This window comes from Pleurodeles waltl, chromosome 4_1 (assembly GCF_031143425.1).
Source record: "Pleurodeles waltl isolate 20211129_DDA chromosome 4_1, aPleWal1.hap1.20221129, whole genome shotgun sequence".
In the NCBI taxonomy this organism is placed as follows: domain Eukaryota; kingdom Metazoa; phylum Chordata; class Amphibia; order Caudata; family Salamandridae; genus Pleurodeles; species Pleurodeles waltl.
In genome coordinates, this window is record NC_090442.1 from 790,881,698 (window position 1) to 790,902,751 (window position 21,054).

The 21,054-nt window shown below is 42.3% G+C and overlaps 1 protein-coding gene across 5 annotated transcripts in view; it reads left to right on the forward strand.

Moving 5' to 3' along the window:
• Positions 1-21,054, forward strand: part of LOC138288180 (natterin-3-like) — an 87,504-nt gene that overhangs the window by 5,909 nt on the left and 60,541 nt on the right. The gene's annotated exons all lie outside the window — the stretch shown is intronic.

Below are 21,054 nucleotides of genomic sequence, written 5' to 3' on the forward strand. Positions count from 1 at the left end.
CACTCTACTCTATGCCATTCCACTCTGCACCACTCTTCTCTACACTATTGTACTCTACCCTGCACAACTCCACTCTACGCCACTTTACTCTACTCTGAAACAATCAACTCTATGCCACTGCACTCCACAACGCTGCACTCTATGCCACCCTACTTTACTCTGCACAACTTGCCCATGTCATTGTAATCTATGCTGCGCCACTTCACTGTATGCCACTACATCCTATGTCAATGCACTCTACACCACTTTCTCAAAACCAATGCATTCTATGTCACTGCACTCTATGCCAATCTACTCTGCACCACTACACTCTACACCACTATACTCTACTCTGCAACACTCTACTCCACTGCACTCTACCTCACTGCACTCTTGGCCACTCTACTTTATACCATTGCACTCTACGTCACTGCACTCTACTTCACTTTGTTCTACTGTGCATCACTCTACATCATTCTATTTGCACCACTGCATTCTATGCCAATGCACTCTGCACAGCTCTACTCTACACCAGAGCACTCTACAATGCTCAACTCAACAACACTGCTGTTTTCGCCACGGAACTCTCCGCCACTCTACTTTGCTCTACAGCAGTTTATGCCACTGCACTCTGCCCTGCATCATTCTACTCCAATCCAGTGTGCTGCACTGTATGCCAATGCACTCTATGCACTCTACTCTGCACCACTCTACTCAACACCGTTCTCCTGCACTTTCCATCAATGCACTCTTCACTATTCCACTTCCCCCACTGCACTCTACACCCTACACCACTGCACTCTATGCCACTCTAATCTACTCTGCACCTCTGCAATCTCTGACACTGCATTCTATGCCACCCTACTCTACCCTGTACCACTCCACTGTACACCACTTAACACTACTTTAAAACAAACTACTCTACACCACTACACCACTATACTCTGCACCCATGCACTCTGCACCACTGCACCCTGCGCCATTCCAATCTGTGGCACTCCACTCTGTGCCACTGCACTCTATGCCACTAGAATCCATGCTGCACCACTCCACTCTATATAGCTCTACTCTGAACCACTCCACTCAGTGCCACTGCACTCTACACCACTTTACTCAAAACAAATACACTCCATGCCACTGCACTGAACGCAGCTCTACTCTGCACAATTGCACGTTACATCAACTACACCTCTGTATTATGCTCTACACCACAGTACTCTATGGTACTGCTCTCTAACTCTCTTTGCCACTCTACTCTACACAATTGCACTCCATAGCAATCTATTCTACATCTCTGCACTCTACAACACTCTACTCTACAACACTGCACTCTCCGCTACTGAACTCTATGCCACTGTACTATGCACCACCATACGCTATGCTACTAAACTCTACCCTACACCACTCTACTCTACACCATTCTCCTGCACTCTTCATCAATGCACTCTTCACTACTGCACTCCACACCATTGTACTATACGTCAATCCACTTTACACCACACTAATCACCTCTGCACTCCTGCATTCTATGTCACTGCACTCTATGCCACACTACTCTGTCCCACTCCACTCTACCCTGCACCACTCCATACCACTTCACTTTACTCTGAAACAATCTACTCTATGCCACTGCCTTCTACACCATGCTGCTCCACTCTGCACCCTTCCTCTCTATGTCACTCCCTCCACACTACTTCACTCAATGATATGCCACTGCACTCTATGCCACTGCAATCTATGCTGCATCACTACACTCTACCCCACTGTACTCTACTCTGCACCACTCTAGTCTATGCCACTCTACTCTATGCTACTGCATTCTAGGACAATCAACACCACTTCACTCTAGGACACTCTACCTCATATTTCAGCACTCCACTCTAGGACACCAAACTCCACAATACTTCACTCTGACACTCTACTCCATTAACCTCTACTCCATTCTATGACACTCTACTCCATTCCACTCTTTGCCCATCCATTCTATGCCCCTTTACTCTATGCCTCTCCACTCTCCACTCCACTCCACTCTATGCATTCCACTCTATGACATTTTACTCTAGGCCATTCCACTGTACACCACTCCACTCTGAAGCTTTACGCAACTCTGTGTCACTCCATGACAGTGTGCCACTCTATGCTCCTCCCCTCTATGCCCCTCCGCTCCATGCCACTCTACTCTACTCTACTCTACACCACTCTACTCCACTATATACCACTGTATGACACTCTGCTCTCCTCTACAACGTTCTATGCAAGTCCCTTTATGCCACTCCATGCCACTCTATTCCATGTCACTCTATTCCATGCTACTCTATGCCACTTCACAACTCTCTATGACACTCCATTCTACGACACTCTACTCCACTCTATGCTACTCCACTCTACGCCACTCTACAACACTCTGCTCCACTCTGTCATTCCACTGTACTGTATTACATCACTCTATGCCCCTCCATACAATCTACTCCACTCTATGCCACTCTAATCTACAGTACTCTACCCCACTCTACACAAGTCCCTCTATGTTACTTTACTCCACTCTTTGCCACTCCACTTTGCTCTACATCACTTTACTCTCTGACACTCTATATCACGTCAGTCTATGCCACTCTCTGTCACTCTATGACACTGTACGCCACTCCACAACACTCTACTCCACTCTATGGCCTTCCACTCTATGACACTCTGCTCCCTCCACAACACTGTACAACCCTCTACGCCCATCCACTCTATGCCACTGGATGATACTCCACTTCACTCCATGCCACTCCACGACAATCCACTCTACTATATGCTACTCTAAACCACTCTACAACACTCTATGCCATTCTCCAACACTCCACTCTACTCCACTCCACTTTCTTTTATGCCACTAACATTTAGCCATGCTGAACAGTATTGATGCTGCTATTGGAAAAGCCCATGGCTCTTTGATAGGTGAGAGCTATTGGTCTTCCCAATGCTTATTTTTCTAGCTCAACCTTATTTAGTTTCCCATTCTGTCATCTTTTCCTGCCCTCCCCTTCTTTCACCCTCTACTTTTCTTTCACCCTTTCCCTCTCTTTCATTTTTGTGCCGTTATCTCCACTCCCTCTCTACCCTTCCCCTGAAAAGTAAACCTAGCCAAGCTCCTGGCATGCACTGTTTTTAAAACAAGAATGGCCACAACTAATAGGCCTTGTCTATGTGAGAGCTATTTGCTTTGGCAATGTGTTTTATTCATGTTGTACACCAGCGTGGCTGCTTTTCAGCATGGTAAAAAGTTAGTGGCATAGAGGAAAGTGGAATTGAGTAGAATGGAGTATCAGTGTAGAGTGGCGTAGAGTGGACTGAAGTGGTGTAGAGTGAAGTAAAAGGTAGTAGAGGGTGGTGGTGTGGAGTGAAGTGTTGTGAGTGGATCATCAAATAGTGGAGTGGAGTGAAGTGCTGTATTGTAGAGTATTGTGAGTGGAGTGAATTGTCGTACAGTGGGGTGGCATACAGTACAGTGACAAAGAGTGGCGTAGAGTGAAGTGGAGTAGAGTCTCATAGAGTGAAGTCTCGTAGAGTGGAGTGGCATAGTGTTGGGTGTCATGGGATGGTGTAGAATGGAGTTGAGTGGATTAGAGTAGAGTGTCATAGAGAAGAGTGTATAGAGTGTTGTAGAGTGTAGTGGCATAGAGTGAAGAGGCATATAGTGGATTAGAGTGGTGTGGAGTGGTGCAGAGCAGTATTGAGTGGAGTGACATTGAGTGGGGTGGCACAGAATAGAGTGGCAAAAAGTGGATTGGAGTTTTGTGGAGCGAAGTGTGCAGAGTGGAGTGGCATAGACTACAGTAGGATAGAGTAGAGTGCCATGGAGTCTCATAGATCAGAGTGGCATAGAGTGGAGTGACATAGAGTGGCATTGAGTGGAATGGCATACAGTGGTGTGACGTGGAATGGCAAAGAGGGGAGTAGACTGTCATAGAGTAAAGTGACATTGAGTGCTGTGGAGTGGCATTAAGTGGTGTGGTATTCAATGGAGTGGCATGGAGTAGCATACATTGGAACAGAGTGGAATGTTGAGGAGTGTTTTAGAGTGGAGTAGAGTATCGTAGAGCAGTGTGTTGTATAGTAGAGTGGAGTAAAGTGTCGTAGAGTAAAGTAGAGTGCCGTGGAGTAGATTGGAGAAGTGTAGAGTGGAGTGGAATATGGTGGAATAAAGTAGTATGGAGTAAAATATCGTGGAGTAGGGTGTCATAGATTGGAGTGGTGTAGAGTGGAGTGTTGTAGAGTGATGTGGAGTGGAATGTCTTAGAGTGGAGTACAGTATAGTAGAATGTGGTAAAGTGGAGTGCAGTGACATAGAGAGTAGTAGAGTGTCACAGCGTGGAGTGACACAAAGTGGAGTGTTGTAGAGTGGAGTAGATTTTCATAGAGGGGAATAGAGTGCCATAGAGTGGGGTGCCATAGAGTGGACTGATGAAAAGTGAAGTGACATGAGGTAACATAGAGTGGCATAGATTGGAGTAGAGTGTCATAGCGTGGAGCAGTATGCAGTAGTGTGACGTAGAGTGGAGTAGAATGTCAGACCACAGTGAAGTAAAGTGGTGTGTCATAGAGTGGAGTAGAGTGCAGTGGTGTGGTGTAAAGTGGAGTACAGTGTCATAAAGTAGAGTGTAGTGCCATAGAGTGAAGCGTTGTGAAGTGTCAAAGAGTAGAGTGTCATATAGTGGACTACCATGAGTACTAATAGTAAATTTATTTTTCATGAACAATGTAATCAGTCTGGTGAACAACATCCCAGTAGACGTAGGCCATTACATATTCTGTTTTCAGTGGAGTGCATCTCAGTGAAAAGCAGCCAATAACTCCTTGCTTTAAAAACAACCAAAAGAGTGGAATTTGGGGAACAAGAGCAACAGCTTTTCTCAGAAGAGAGAGTGAGTAAAGGATGTGACAAAGAGCTGGCGACTTCATAACTTCAGAACAAGGATGGAGTACAGCATCAGCATAACATCCTGTGATTCCCGGCAAATCACTTAATCTCGATGTGCTTAACAAAAAAATTAATTTGTCCTTTTGTAATGTAACTGGTGCTAAAGTGCTCCAATACCTTCAAGTCGGGTCGAGTTTTCACTACATAAAAATACAAATAAAATAAAAAAATAGTTTCTCAATCACAGTGCGAACAGTGGATTGACACTAATTAAGAGGATTAAGAGAACTCAATCTGTACTTGATCCATGCACCACAGAAAAAAACATGAAGTGATGTAGGAAGTGACGCCTCCCATGCCCTGTCTGTTTAGAAGGCAGCAAAGAAGATTGATAATGATGCAAAAGAAAGGTTAGTAATTGGCATACAGATTTATTTTTTTATTTTTTAACACAGTAGGTCACAAAGTGACAGCGCATTCACTCTGCCTGCAGGCTCGAATTACAAATTAGAATAGGCTGCCTTTGAAATAGCATCAGCTGTGGCAATGGTAAGTACACCCCTGAATGATATGTTGGTCTTTCACCAAGAGGTACCTGCATCTAATTTATAATCCACAGGTCTTAAATGAAAAATAAATGCAAATCAAACTACTCTATAGGAAATGTTTTGATCTGGGAGAGAGCTGAGTTAGTTAATGTTATTATATGGTTACTTACAGATGTTAGCACGTCTGCCCTTAATAAGTAAACTTACAAGGGGACGCAAATAGGTCGATGAACCTTTGGACTCAATTAAGATGATATCACCATAGCTCCGGTACATACAGATCAATAATCCATAATCAATCAGTAACATCAATGATCAAAGATAATCAATGACATTAATAATCAATGGAGTCAGTAATTGTTACACACCATGACTCTTCAGTCATGTATAACCACACCTTTTAGTAAAAGTTAGGCTATTTATTTCCCTACATTAACAATGCTAAAGTCACCTAAAATAATCTCAAAATCAAATGATACACATACAGAAACAACACTGGCTGTTCAAAGCGGCAGAAGAAACGTAATCTAAACAAGGCTTGAACTACGACACATTCTAAGGTTACAGTGCAAATGAGTAACAAGAACAAATGCGCAAACGATATCACATACATCTAGATTCAGCAAAGAAATTCATCAAACGTTATTTCCTATTGGCAGATTTTTCTTTAGTGAGAATCCTTATCTAACATCAGATTAGCATCAGCATGTTGGGCTTCATGTAAAACAATTTAGCAAATACAAATTTGGAAAACATCTAACTATGGCTCTATCAAAACAGTGTGGTTGGTACTGAGAAAGGAAAAGCAAATAGGCACAACATACACCTGGGTACAATAATACCTCTCCTCAATTTGATCGGCAAGCTAAGATAGGCTTCACCATCAGGACATCAGTCGATCAGCAATCCATCAGGATTCAGCATCAAAGTTCAGAAACACAAAGTCTTTAAGTATTAAAGATTAAGCACATTTCTTGTCAAGAAGCACAAGAAAATATTGACCTTTCGGCCAGCAAGAAAATGGGCAATGGGCAAATGCAGAATGCAAAATTGAAGAATGCTGGTTTCTTCTCAGCACAGTCCTGTTAAGTTAAATTCCCTAAAACGACTTCCCAAACCCCCATTGGTCAAGGGATCGCATGTTCACACTTTGTCCAATGAAACTAAAACTTCAAATTTATGAATTCTACCACTACTCCTTTCACATGTCGCTGATTGGCTTTTCTTGCAATGTCCTCATCATCCGGCTCGTCAGGTAACAATATTGCAGCTTCTACTCCAGTCAGTGTTTCCATTGTTCTCCTCCTGAGAAATTCAGTCTCACACACATTACACACATAGGGGGTTATTCCAACTTTGGAGGAGGTGTTAATCTGTCCCAAAAGTGACGGATATACCACCAGCCGTATTACGAGTTCCATAGGATATAATGGACTCGTAATACGTCTGGTGGTAAATCCGTCACTTTTCCGTCACTTTTGGGACGGATTAACACCTCCTCCAAAGTTGGAATAACCCCCATAATGTTACATTTAGCAAGAACAGCATCTTCTAGCAATTGGTTCTCATGAGAAAAGATTCTCATCTACGAACACATTTAAACAATACAATGGAAAATTACAGTTTAACTCTCTAGGACAGCCATTTATTAAACGTTAAGAAATTCAGCTTGACATGAGGCCGGGCAACTAGGCCAAGACTAGGTTAAGGCGTACAATTAATAAAGCTAATACATAATGCATAACCCCTAATATGACATATTACTACATTAGTCAAACATATATTCAACATTTCATTTTAATAACTATTAGTAAGTACACTTCGTGAACATTGACGGCCTCTCATGGTGATCACATTTTCAGATGCGTGCAGTATTTTTCCACGTTATTATATTTTAAACACAAATCCATTACTCAAAATACACAAACTCTCATTAATCATTTTTATTAAAACACCTGTGCTAGCATAGAGCACAGTGCAATTCTGAAAAGCTTGTCTTGGTGCTAATATCCAAAAGGAGAAGAGAAGAGCTAAGAAGGCAATCAGTCCACAGAAGTAAAAAGCCAGGTTTTCAATTTATTCTGAATCCGATGGAAAGGCTTTTTCAGCCTCAGATGAGATGACATCTTGTTCCAGCATTTAGGTTCAAGTAAGTAAAACAGCTAGATCTTCACTTCAGGATCGAGCATTTTGAAGTACTGTTAAAAGACCACTAGTTGCTGAAGGAAGACATCTTGTGAAGGCTTTTGAATGGGTGGAGCTGTGGAGACATCTAGGTCCTAGGACATGGAGAGTTCTATGGGCTAACAGGGAGAATTGAAAATCGTTCCCTTTTCGATCAAGAGGCAGTGAAGCCCATGAGGAGCAAGAGAGGTATGGGCTTGGTGGGGGAGATTAACAATCCTTATGCAGCGTTCTGAATTCTCTGCAGTTTTTGGCCAAGCTTGGAAGATACGCCTAAATATAAGGCTTACTATAGACAAGTTTAGCTGTAATTAGTACTTGTGTGATTATTCTGCATTCACCTATAAAGAGAAATGTGAAAATATATTTTGAGCACTCTCTGGAAAAGAGGCATGATGAGCTGATGACAACACCTTAGGTAACATGGGTGGGTCTTTGTCAATAAAGACACCCAGATTTCGTACAGCTGTCACAAAACCAATCACAGTTAGCACCAATTTCAAATTGGTGCTAACCCATTCGCAATAGGGACCCCTTCCCCTTTGAGAATGCATGTGAAAACATTTTTTCAGAACAGGCAGTGGTCCCACCGTGGGACCACTGCCTGTTCTGAAAAAATGTTTTCACATGCATTCTCAAAGGGGAAGGGGTCCCTTTTGCGAATGGGTTAGCACCAATTTGAAATTTGGAATTTGAAAGTTTTCTTTTCATTTTTTCAGAGCAGGCAGTGGTCCACTGCCTGCTCTGAAAAAATGAAAAGAAAACTTTTTATTTTTGTTTTCGAAATGCATTCTGTTTACCTTTAAGGAAAATGGGCTACATTTAAAAAACGTTTTTACTGCTTTATTTAAAAGCTGTCACAGACATGGTGGTCTGCTGACACCAGCAGGCCACAATCCCTGTGAGTGCTGCCATTCCCAATGGGGTCGCAAAATGCGACCTACCTTATGAATATGCATGAGGTACGTCATTTGCGACCCCATTGCAAATCGCAGACAGTGTCATTGACACCGTTGTACATCCGGTTTTGCGACTCGCAAATTGTGAATCGCTGAGACTCGTAGTTTGTGAGACGCAAAACCGGATCTTCGTACATGTGGCCCTTACTTCTTTAAAGCAACTCACTGCTAGGGAATTACTTGAGCCAGTAAAGGTTAGTGACCTGTAGGCTCCCCAACAGACCCTGCCTCCCTCAAAAAGATCCATAACATCCTACTAAGAATAAATGGTGCAAGTGAAACAATATGATATAAAACTCTTTATGGTATGGTACCTTACCCCAGGACTCAATGTATCTTGCATTCAACCACTTATCAAAAAGAACCACCTCGACCCAACAGACCTGGCCACCCACACACCACTAACAAATGGCCCATAACTAGTAAAACTGGTAGGAACAGCAGTATTCATTCAGCGTTGTGGCTTTGTTGAAGAAAACAACCTTCTCTTAGACCTACAAACCGGGTTCCTCCCCGGGAAAATCAAGGAATCTGCAGTGATATCCATCTGGAATGGCATGAAAAGTCAAAGATGTCACTGCTGCATTTATATTTTGGATATGTCAGTTACATTAAGCACAGTTGACCACCACTCCATTTTAGGGAGGCTACCAGACTACAAGAACGCAGAGCAGATGATACTGCCAAGGACTGGATCCCCTCCTACCTATTCAACAGATCAAGGATCCTCTCACTCCCTCAACTTTACCAGCTCTTGGCATCAAGGCAGGCATAAAGAAAAGTTCAAATAGTCCCCATTTCCTCCTCAATGTCTACTTCAGCTAGTTACTGGATTTGATCAATTTCTGCAAGTTGACGTGCTACTATTATGCTACTTGCACCGAGGTCATCCTAAAATGGAAGACCCAAAGTGTCTTGACGGAGAATGATTAGACCAAAGGCTCCATGCCATCAGAAAAGGATGCTAACAAACCACTTTACACTTAACACTGCGAAGATGGAGATCGTGGAATGTGACCTGAATGCCAAAGATGGACATCATATTCTGAGGCATCCTGCAACAATCCAGGACTCCTACAGAGTATTCAGATCAATCAAATAATAACTTTATTTCGGCTAAAAGCCATAAAAGTAAACAATAAAACACCATATCATATTTGAGCAGCATATCGATTATACGCGAGAAAATAATGGACAAGAAACCCCAGTTATACTTTAAGAGCGCTAAATAAGTTAAGATCACATAACTGTAAATGACAATGCAAAACAACCATTATTCTTAAAATCTTAAAATCCTAAAATATTAAATGTAAAATATTTAGGCCATTATATCTTAACTCCAAACAGTTAGAACCCGTTATGTTAAATAAATAAAATCTAAGACCAATATGTTAAAACACACAATTATAATAGTTCTCTGGTTCTTATAGCCCATGCACTTTGCAGGTATCTTGCAACTGGGAAAACTATTTTATCATTTGTGTCAGTTGTCAAAAGGCGTAATGCTGTGTTCCATTCCCTTATCCCCACTGCCCTACATAACGGCGCAATCCATTTCTTCCTAGGAACCAAATATCTAGGACAAAAAAACATAAAGTGCGCAAGTGACTCTGTTGTCTTTTGACAATAATGACAGAATATTGAGTTACTATCCTCCATTCTCCATCGCGCTGTAAATGTCTTAGGCGGGAGAATCCCTAATCTGAATTTGATGAATAGAGTTTTGGTATAGGGAGGATTTACATTGTCCATATAGGTCTCCAATTTAGGGCTACATTTATGGTCTAGGAACTGTAGGGTCCGACTTCCTTGCTTCTTAGACCAGATTTGGACCAAGATATTCTCCCAGTAGCACCTTTTTACACGCTCTTTTACTTCCTTGGTCAAATTATGAGGATCACTCCACACCTCCTCCATCTTGAGGAGTTTACTCATGTCTCTGATGTGTCTAAACCAAGGGATCTTTAATGCACAGTCGCCTACGAGAAACTCGTCTAATACTACTTGGAGGGTGGACAAATCCTCCGAAGTCCAAAGACGGACCCAGTACATAAGTGGTCTTAGTGCAATTTCGTTGTGGGTCTCATTTAAGGCTGGGTCAAATCTAAGGGGCGTGAGAGGGGTGCTCATTGGTAGCCGCAAAAAAATCAGTAAGAAACGGTTTTCTACCGTAGTGAAACACCTAGAATTAGTGTATCCCCACAGCTCAGTGCCATAGATTGAAGCTGCAACTGCCGCTGCTTTATAAACAGTGATAGCGGGTGATATCTCCCCTTCTAAGGTATTGCCAATTTTCCTCCCAATCGCTGTTGACCTCTGCCTGAGTACTGTCAGACTCTTCCCAATCTGCGCCGACCAGTGTTGGTCATCACTTAACCTAATCCCCAGATAGTCAAATTGGCTGACTCTCTCCACTGATTGACCTGCTATGGTCATTTTCCCCCTAAACAATTTATGTGGGTTAAAGGCAATAAACTTTGATTTTATTGGATTTATTGCAAGCCCTCTAGTAAGACAAAAATTATAAAAAGCATCCAGTTCATTTTGTAAGCCCATGGGTGTTCTCGAAATTAATAAAGTGTTGTCAGCGAACATTAAAATGGGGACAGGGGATCCAGCTAGCCTTGGGGCATCATGGTTGCAGTGTAACAGTTGGTCCGCTGCACCATTAATGTAAAGATTGAACAATGTTGGTGCCGAAATACACCCCCTGCCTTACCCCCCTATTGACAGGTATGGCTGCCGTTAGATCGCCACTTTGTGACCAATGTACCTGTGCATAAGTCCCTTCATGTAAGTACCTCATCAATCTTAGTAGTTCTCCATCAAGTTGATAACTCTCCATAACATTCCATAATAGGTCCCGAGGTACCATGTCAAAGGCAGCTTTTAGATCAATAAAGGCTACATATAGATGGCTCTTGTTAAGTGACAAGTATTTCCAGCAGAGGAGGTTAAACCTAAATACCTGATCTATTGTACTCATTCCTTTTCTAAAACCTGCCTGGAAATCGGAGAGAATATGAGAATCCCCTATCCATGCCTGTAGTCTATTCAGTACCTGCTTGCTGAATATCTTTTGACGAACATTAATTAGGCTAATAGGCCTATAGTTGGAAGGTTGTTCCCTTGGCCCTTTCTTATAGATAGGGACTATAATTGCTCCTTGCCACGTGGTAGGAAGTCCTCCCCCCTCAGTATCTCATTACTGAGCGCATTTAGATACAGAGACCAAGTTGTCGGTCGAGACAAATATAAATCACCTGGGATGCCATCAAGACCAGGGGCCTTCCCTTTCCTTATCGATTGAAGAGCCATAGTTGTTTCTTTTAGGGAGAAGAAAGCCTGGTCGAATTTGGGTGGTGTAACTCTCCCGTCCATTAAAGTATTGGAAAAAAGTTCAGAGTATTCAACTTGTAGATGAGACTCTGGACACCGGAAGACTAACAGGAGCACCAGCAAAGACCCAATTGATTGTGCCTTCTCCTCTGTCACAGCCTAACTGCACATGAGACTCTGGCATTGACAGGTGAAAAATGGCCATGTATTGAGAGGTCAGATGATTGTGGCAGATCATCTCGAACACACTGATGACAAAAAGGAAGAGGCTCCTCTTCCCTTCTGAAGCCTGGAAAAGAGAAGAATTAGAGCCTGAGTGGTCTGGTGCCTTGGGATGGTGTTGACACCTGGAGAGGAACTAAGGGTGTCTGGCAGTGCCAATTAGGTTTTTGCAACCTGAACTGTGCCATTGGTGATGAACCAGACTGATGGTCCTTTGCCCAAGGATTCAACCTGTCTTCTGATGATGCAAATGATGAACCCCAGCTATTGGGTCCCAAAGCTTCAGAATCCATTGTGACGAAACTTGCAGCACAGCCTATGTGAGTTTGAAGGTCCAAAGAGAAGAACCTGGAGAGTGGGTACAGTAAGTTAAGCCAACCACCTGGCACTTCAGGATCATAGAGTCATTGAGTTGGATTCTTGACCCACTGGCCAGTATTGTGTCTGCTACTGTGACACAGAAAGCACAAGAGGATAATCGTGCCATCCAGGTCAAAACAAACATTGCCAACAACAAATACGGATAGCACTCATCAGCAGATTAGGGTGTGGTGGGCACAGTTAAATCAGTAGGCTCACAGCACTTCATCTAATGAGGCAGGGATGGAAGTCAGCATGCAGGCATGGCAGTGTAGTAAATGTTCTAGTCCTAGGGTATACATCTTTCTCCCTTTGGCATGCTCTGAATGCTCTTTTTGTCCACTTTCCTCAAACTGTGAGCCAGCCCAGATACAATAGAGGTTGAAGCCATGGCCTGCGACAAAAAATCATACCTAGCAAGTCAGACTACAGGGTTCCCAGACCTTCTCCTAGATCCCCACGGGGTATGCTCCTCCACCACCTCTCCCTCAACTGAAGGCACAAAGCATAGTCAAGAATAAGCTCCCAGAACAACCCAGCAGGGTACAAGTAATAAGTATTCTAAACCTGTGGCAGCCGCCTCTGCCCAGTCTCAGGCCCATGTGCAGAATGTGATGGAGGTAGGCCCCAGACACTGACTGCAGCAACGATCCCCCAGACCATTATCATACTCACTCTACATTGAAAGACTGTGAATAGAAGTCTTGCTGTTCTTTCAGGACTTACAAAACCTGGCAGATTGGCTAACTGATGTAGAAGTCTAAAGCCCAACAGTGGAAGATAAGCTGTAGTCTCTCCAGACTGAAGTGGCCTGTCTGTATGAAATTTCATTCAGACTGGAAAAGAGGGAAGAATATGCAGAAGGCAGGTCAGGCAGGAACAACCTTAACTTCACTGGGATGTCAGGGGGAAAGACGGGCACATGCCCGGATCAATTTTTTTATTAACTGGTTGAGATCCTGGATTTCACTGTAGCATCTGTCATAATGTTTCTAGGTTGTTAAGGCACATATGTCCCTGAACTGGAAGCCTTCACTGGGGCCCCTGAGAATTCTAATAGCCCGAATCTTGAACTATTTGGACTAAGACAAAATTCTGTAAGGCTCATAAAGTGGAAGTGAAGTTGCATTTCTCAGTAATTATTTTTACTGATTTTATGGTGCAGGTCCAACAAAAGTGTAAAGTCTTTCTGGAAGTCTAGAGAAAACTAGAGGTGGGCTATAAATCCCACTTCGCCGGTGGAGTTGGCAGAATTTTGACCCCACCGGCAAAGCGGACAGGCCATTTTCCTTAAAGGAAAACAGTACGCGTTTAAAAAGAAAAAACTTTTAAGTTTAATTTTTTTAAGAGAAGGTAGTGGTCCCTGAGACTACTGCCTGTTCTTAAAAAACATTTTCACAAGCATTCACAAAGGGGAAGGGGTCCCTTTGCAAATGGGTGAACACCCATTTGAAAATTGGTGTTAACTACGATTGTTTTGCGACCACATTCACAATCATACATACCATTCAGATTTGGTATTAGGAAGGGATGCACTGAAAACGCTCCTTCCTAATACCGATCTTGTGATTCGGTAACACAATTTGGGCTTTGTACCTCCCAAAAAGCATTTTTGTACTTTTCTGCAACTAGTTAGATTCTGCAACTTGGCCCATTTGTGACTACAAAAATGCTTTATACATGTGGCCCTAGGTCCTAACTATAACTACCTCGTGGCGACTGCCATTATATATATGTGTATATATATATATATATATAGATATATATATATATATAGATATCAAAACAAATCCCTTTCAGGTGTTGCCGGGTGCTCCTTACTAGAGCTGCTCACCACCTAAACTTGGGAACTACCCAGAGTTCTCTATTCTTTTTTATATATATATATATATATATATATATATATATATATATATATATATATATATATACATATGTATTGCCTTGCGGCAGTCGCCACTAAGTAGTTATAGTTACGACCTAGTTTCTATAGAAAAAGCGCATATGTATATATAATCAAAAAAACAAAGGTCACAGGGATGTTATAGTTAGGAAATAGCATTAAGAACCCGTAGAAATTCACTGAAAATACCAAAGGTTACAGGGAAGTTATAGTTGGGAAATATAATTTTTTTTAAACTTATAAATTCACAAAAAAAAACAAAAGTTCAGGGACGTTATAGTTAGGCTCAGATTTCACACACACAGAACCATACAAATTCAACAGTTATAGTTAGCTGAGCTGACTATAACGTACACCCCTGAAATGCACTGCTTATGACCTCACATATTACATCACTCATGACATAGTCAATGACATCACTGATGCCATCTTAAATTACATCTATATTTTGATTGTTGACGTTTTTCAATATACAGCTGTCCCTCTAAACAACTTTCTGCATCAAGAGACCAGCCCCCTGCTACACAGACCAACTGTTACTAGGCCGAGCCCCTTGTACATATAGCTTTCTGCCTGAGTAAAGTTGAGGTCCGGTCCCCCACCACAGTTATTATGTGGTGGCAGGCCAATTGTCTTTTAGATGTTATATCTGTATGATATAAGTAAATAGGTAGCAAGTGTATCATGTGATAGGTTTGAGCCGCTTTAAAAAATGTTCAGTAACTCATGGTATCGGAAGGGAAATCAAGGGAGGGTGTTTCTACTATGCTATGTAGTTTCTCTTGTCTCTGATTCTCACTATATTTTACATGTACTTATTAGAGCACTAAATATAGTCCATACACTTGCTACAGAAGATACAGGCCTATATACTCAGTATATAGCTGTATCATATACTCAGTCTCAGACTAACAGACATAGAAGAACTGCATACAAATAGTTACAGAGACAACCTCACACAAACAGATCAATGCACATTATATATCACACAATCATCTAAAACTACTCCCACATACTCAGGCTCTCAGTTGTAGACACACATACACCCACATACATTCAGTCACAGACACACTAAACTTGCACACCTATATACACCTCTACTGACATTGTGTTGCAGGAACAACCACACTTCTACCACACACACACAAACCCACACACCCAGTCACACATATCCACAAAACACAATTACACACTCCGCCACAGACGCAGCCAGACACGCATGTACTCACATGTCCACAGACATTCCACCATGCTCACACTTGCACAAGACCTATATAAACTGGCCCTCCAACACTCAGTCAGACACATACACTCACACCCCCACACGCTCACTGACTCACCCATATACACACATACAAAAACACTCACACCTACACCTTTACTCACATGTCCATAGACATCTAGTCACACTCACACACCACACACACAACTGGCTCCACACACACAGTTTCTCATACACTCAGACACATACACACACATCCCCCACCCTCTCAGTCAGAACCTTACACACATATACAATGACGCACTCCATCATACACACACTCCCAGATATATATGTAGCTAGTTGAACACAAACAGTTAGTTGCAGTCACTCACAAAATTATACCCACACACCCTTACACAATTAGTCAGACACATATACACACCCCCAAACACTCAGACACACATATATACACAAGCACACACTCTGTCTAACACACACACACTCAGACACTCACAAACTCACATGTTCACAGACATTCACTCATATTTACACACACACATGCAGAGGCAACTGGACCAAGACATACACACCCTCACATACTCAGTCAGACATATACACTGAAATCCCATAGACACTCAGTCATTCACCTCATATGCTCATATGCACAACCACACATTATGTCACACACACACACACATGGATATGCACATACGATATGCACATACTCACACATCCACAGACAAACACTTATATGCAACCACACACAGGCACAACTGGACCCACACACAACACTCTCATGCACTCAACACACTTACTCACACACATAAACAGCCACACCCTATGACATACACACATCCAGACTTTGGCACACTAACAAATGAAATATGTTTTTCTATCTTTGAACCAAAATAGGTGCTTCTAATTGTTGGTGTTCTTTTGTTTTAAAAACAAAACAATACATGATCAAAATAGGATTTTTAACTTGGAAGATCTATATAGGAACATAAATAAAACAAAATTAACACATTTGATAAGCTATACCTTTCATACAACCATCAACTGCTCTCTAATATTAATGTTTTTCCACACTGTGCAGTATGTAGCTATCTTCTATAACTGGGGAAAGGCAGTTGGTAGACTGGCAGCAATGCTACTTGGTACCGGGTCTGCTGCACCCCGAGGTGGTTGTGTTGAAGAAGTGGAGGCCTCTGCAGCATCCCTCTCAAATACGGCTCCTGTGAGCTGCCTGGGTTTATGGGTCTTAGATGCTTAAGCATAATAGACGTAGAGTGAGACTATTTCAGGCCTAAGGAGAGCAGTGTGGTGAGGTTGGTGACACACCCAAATGAGACATGAAGTGTGTGAACTTACTGAAAAAGAAGGTGAACAGGTCTTTCAATCAATCAGAAGTGTTCTTTGAGTGTGTTTTAGAACTCACAACTAGTTCTCAGTGGCATCACAATGGATCCATGAATCCAAGTAACAGTGAGAAAACATGATTAAAACCGATAGTAAACATATGATAGTGTTGTTTTAAGTGCCTAACACTAAACCATTGGCCTCTCCACCCAGTAATATAGACTCCTATATAAGCAACACAATTTTTCAAGAAACCATGCCATATTTGTGGAGCCATCACAGCGCATGGAACTGGAAGTTTTGGACCACGGGGACTGCGTCGGCCAAGCATTTTAGAGCTCTGTGACTGGTCTGAAGAGCCAAAATATAGCCCAAAAAAGGTAAACACTTTGACTTTTGACTTTTTGCTGAATCTAGCAATGCAATTTTATTTCAATAATATAAACCTACTACTGTAATTTGCGCCTCCGCCATGTGATTCTTATGACCTCACATATTGCACCACTCATGACGTGTTCATTGACCTCATTGACAACATCACTGATAACATGTCAAATGAAATGCACAGTGTTGTTATCAATTATGTAATTTCAGATGTTGCAATGATGTTACCCATGAGGTCATTGAACATGTCAGAGGTGATGTAATATCTGAGATATTTTGCAGTGCATGGCTAGGGCACCCAACACCCAACAACATGCACAACCCACTCCCAACACGCATGGCTGGCTATGTCATGTAACAATATAAAAGGTATCATTTTAAAAGAGATAGATCTACTGGCTTTGTAAAAGGCTCAAAATACCAAGATAAATACGGCATGGTATATTTGTTTTATTAAGTGGTCAGCGCATATACCCAGAAGACTTTCTGGCTTTATCAAAAAGTCACCAATAACTGTAATCAAAAGTATATTTCAAAAAAATTCACATTGCAATATTTAAAAATAGTCATTGTCTCAGGTTATTTTTACTAAAGTATTTTTTTGAAAAAAACATTTAGTGCCTTTGAGTTATCTTTTAGCATCTTTCAGACCACACAGTGCATCCATAGAACCAACCACAAGGGGTCCTTGCACTGAAGCTGAAGAGCATATAGCTCCAGCTCGAAGGGCTTAAAAAAAATTGGAATCTCTCCTGGTGTCATGGATTCAATGACCCAGGACACTACCTGTGTCTTTCTTTTAATGCTGCTGTGGGCCTGCTGCTCTCCCTGTAGACCCTTACAGCATTAAAAAAAATGATTGGTGTTGCTCCTGACTTTTCCAGGGGCACCACCAGGAAGAAAACAAAATAATTTAAAACTCACAATGCCATAGCAGTGAATAATAAATGGGCTGCTCCTGATGCTCTGTTATTATTTTTTTAATTTTTGTAGTTGTCATTTTTAGGTACCACAGTGCTCTCCAGTGGCAACCACACATTGTTTTTTTTTATAATTTAGGGGCTGGAGAGTAGTCCCAAGGCCCTCACAGCTCAAGCCAGCTCCCCACCAACATGTATACCAGCTGTCTGTAAGAACCAGTATTTTTTATTAAAAGTGAGTGCCCCTGTGCCCACGATGGGCACCCACATCAGGCTAAATAGTTGGAGGTCATGGGGGGAGCCCCAAGGCCCCTTCAGGCCCTTCAGGCTCCCCACCAGAACTGATACCTGGTGCCAGTGAGAGACGCTTTAAAAAAAATTAAATGTGGGTGCCCCACTATGCACCCAGGGCACCCAGATGTCCTGGATTCATTTGGGATTGTAGGTTGGTCCCCAAGACCTCTACCGGCTCAGTAACGTTTCTGCGGCCTGGGAAGGAGCAGCATTTTTCTTTGCTCAAGTCTGGGTGGAAGCAAAGTTGTGTTTCCCACCGGAGAGAATGAGGGCAGGGAATAAAGTTTCTATTCCCTGCCTGCACTCTCCCAGGTATGGAACACTAGTCTTCAGGACACTGGAGCTGTACTAGGCTGTAGGGATGGGATCCACCATGCCAATCTATGGCTCGAGGAGAGGGCCCGCATGACCCCCCCATCAAAATTAAAATCATGTCCCCAGGGGATGGGGTCCCCATAGGCTCTGTGAGGACAGAACAGGAGGCAGCTTGTCCCCTCTCCTAAATGTGATTAGTGACCTCATGGGAGGTGGTCCCTGGGGCCTAGTTAAGGCTCTGAGAGTGTGGTCAGGTGCCACCTACCCCTTTTATTATGATTGTTGCCCCTGGGGATGAGGTCCTCAGGACCCAATTAAAGATCAGGGAGTGGGGTTATGCACATCTCTCCCCTTTTAATAAAATGTGGCCCTCAGGGATGGAGTCCTCAGGGCCTGAAAAAGGCTTGAGGAGGGGGTGGCCACACACCCGCTCCCCAATTAACATAAATCGCCAACTTCTCTCGGACTCTGGCCCACCCTGGGTGGCTCTGTATGAAAAGAGGTGGGAGCCCAATTTATTTTGATAAGAGCTGCAGATCATCCGTTGACCATCGGAGCCGATAAAAAACATTAAGTATTTGGTGCAGTATGATCCCTCTCAGATCCCAAACTCACCAGACCTTAGGGGGGCAGAGTATCCTTACCCAACCCCCCCCCATATATATTTTTTATATTTAGGACAGGGCACTGAGTCCTCAACTTCTAACATGGCTGCCATCACATCTTTGCTGATGTGGTGGCAGCCAATCAGATCTTTTCTCAAGATCTGTTGGCTCTGTGGACCCTGTGTGATGTGAAATAAACATAAAGTTTGAGCTTTAATTTCTGTGAAACTACTGAGCGGGTTTAAATCAGATCACAAAAAGCCTGCTTTCTAGAAGAAAATCTAGCTTTCTGTCAAATTTAGTATAATTGCTTTCAGCTATTTTTCCTGTAGCTGCCTCTAATTTTCCTATGGAACATTGCATTGGAAAAAAGCATTTTGTAACAGCGCCTTTTTATTGGTCCTGGCTTGATGGATCACCTCAAAATTGTTCATGAAGGGGCTGAAGTGGGTGAAACGTTTTTGGGAAAATTTTGGGAAGATTTGTCAAACAGCGCCAACATTATAAGCAAACCAAAAAAATCATTTCCTATGGCAATGTGGTCCTAACCATAACTACCCAGTGGCAATCGCCACTGGGTAGTAAATATCACAATATGCGTGGTAATGGTCCACGATGTAATGCAATGTGTAATGCAGTGAAAAGATCAACCTTTTTTATCATGTGCGGTAAAAGCATGTGTGATAATGGCATGCATTTCAAAACCTGAGGTTCGAGTACCAAGATCATATATTTTGGCTGATTGTACAATATCCATTCACCTGGATGACTGTTCTTCCACTCTTAGGCCAAAACCAGGTGGTATAATAAAGTTGCCTTCATTTGCTGCGTCCTAAAGAGCATATACTAAGACCAGAAGTTTAATGTGTATTCACAAGGGATAATACACCAATGCTCATGGGATATCACTGTGACCTTATTAAAGTCAGTAGAAGAACACACCACTGACGGCACATCAGCTTATGCTCCGCTGCTCTTGGGATATTACAATTACCTTATAGCCAGTGGAAGAATACACCACTAATGGTCGGTTCACACTCAATGTGGTTTCAACTCCATACTTCATTCAACTTTAATACGGGAGGTTTCTACATGATTGCATGACTGTTTCATTTCACATATCTCCTAAACATTTGCAGACTCACACTTGCCGTGATATGGCGAAGACCACTTTCAGCCATACAAACAATACATAACAAAGCATTGGCAGTGTCAATAAGTCTGACTTATGAATGCAATCAAGCCAACCTAAAAATCCATGTAGGTTAATGACTGCCCTATTCACAACTGTGCTGCTGCTAGAGAAAAACATCATAAATTACCTAGTTATCGAATGCACTTTAATAGCATTACAATGTCATATGTATGCCCCTGAAAGTTCTACCTCAGACAGCTGGATAAATAAATACAATAATCCCCAGACCAGACCATAAAAAAATTTGACAAAAGTCCCAATGCATCCATAGTCTTTGCTAATTAACACACTAGTATTAACGCATAAACATCCGATCCTTCGCTGTTCTTTGCATTTGCTGTGAATAAAGTGATGTTATCTCTATTGTGCAAGGCGCGGTCA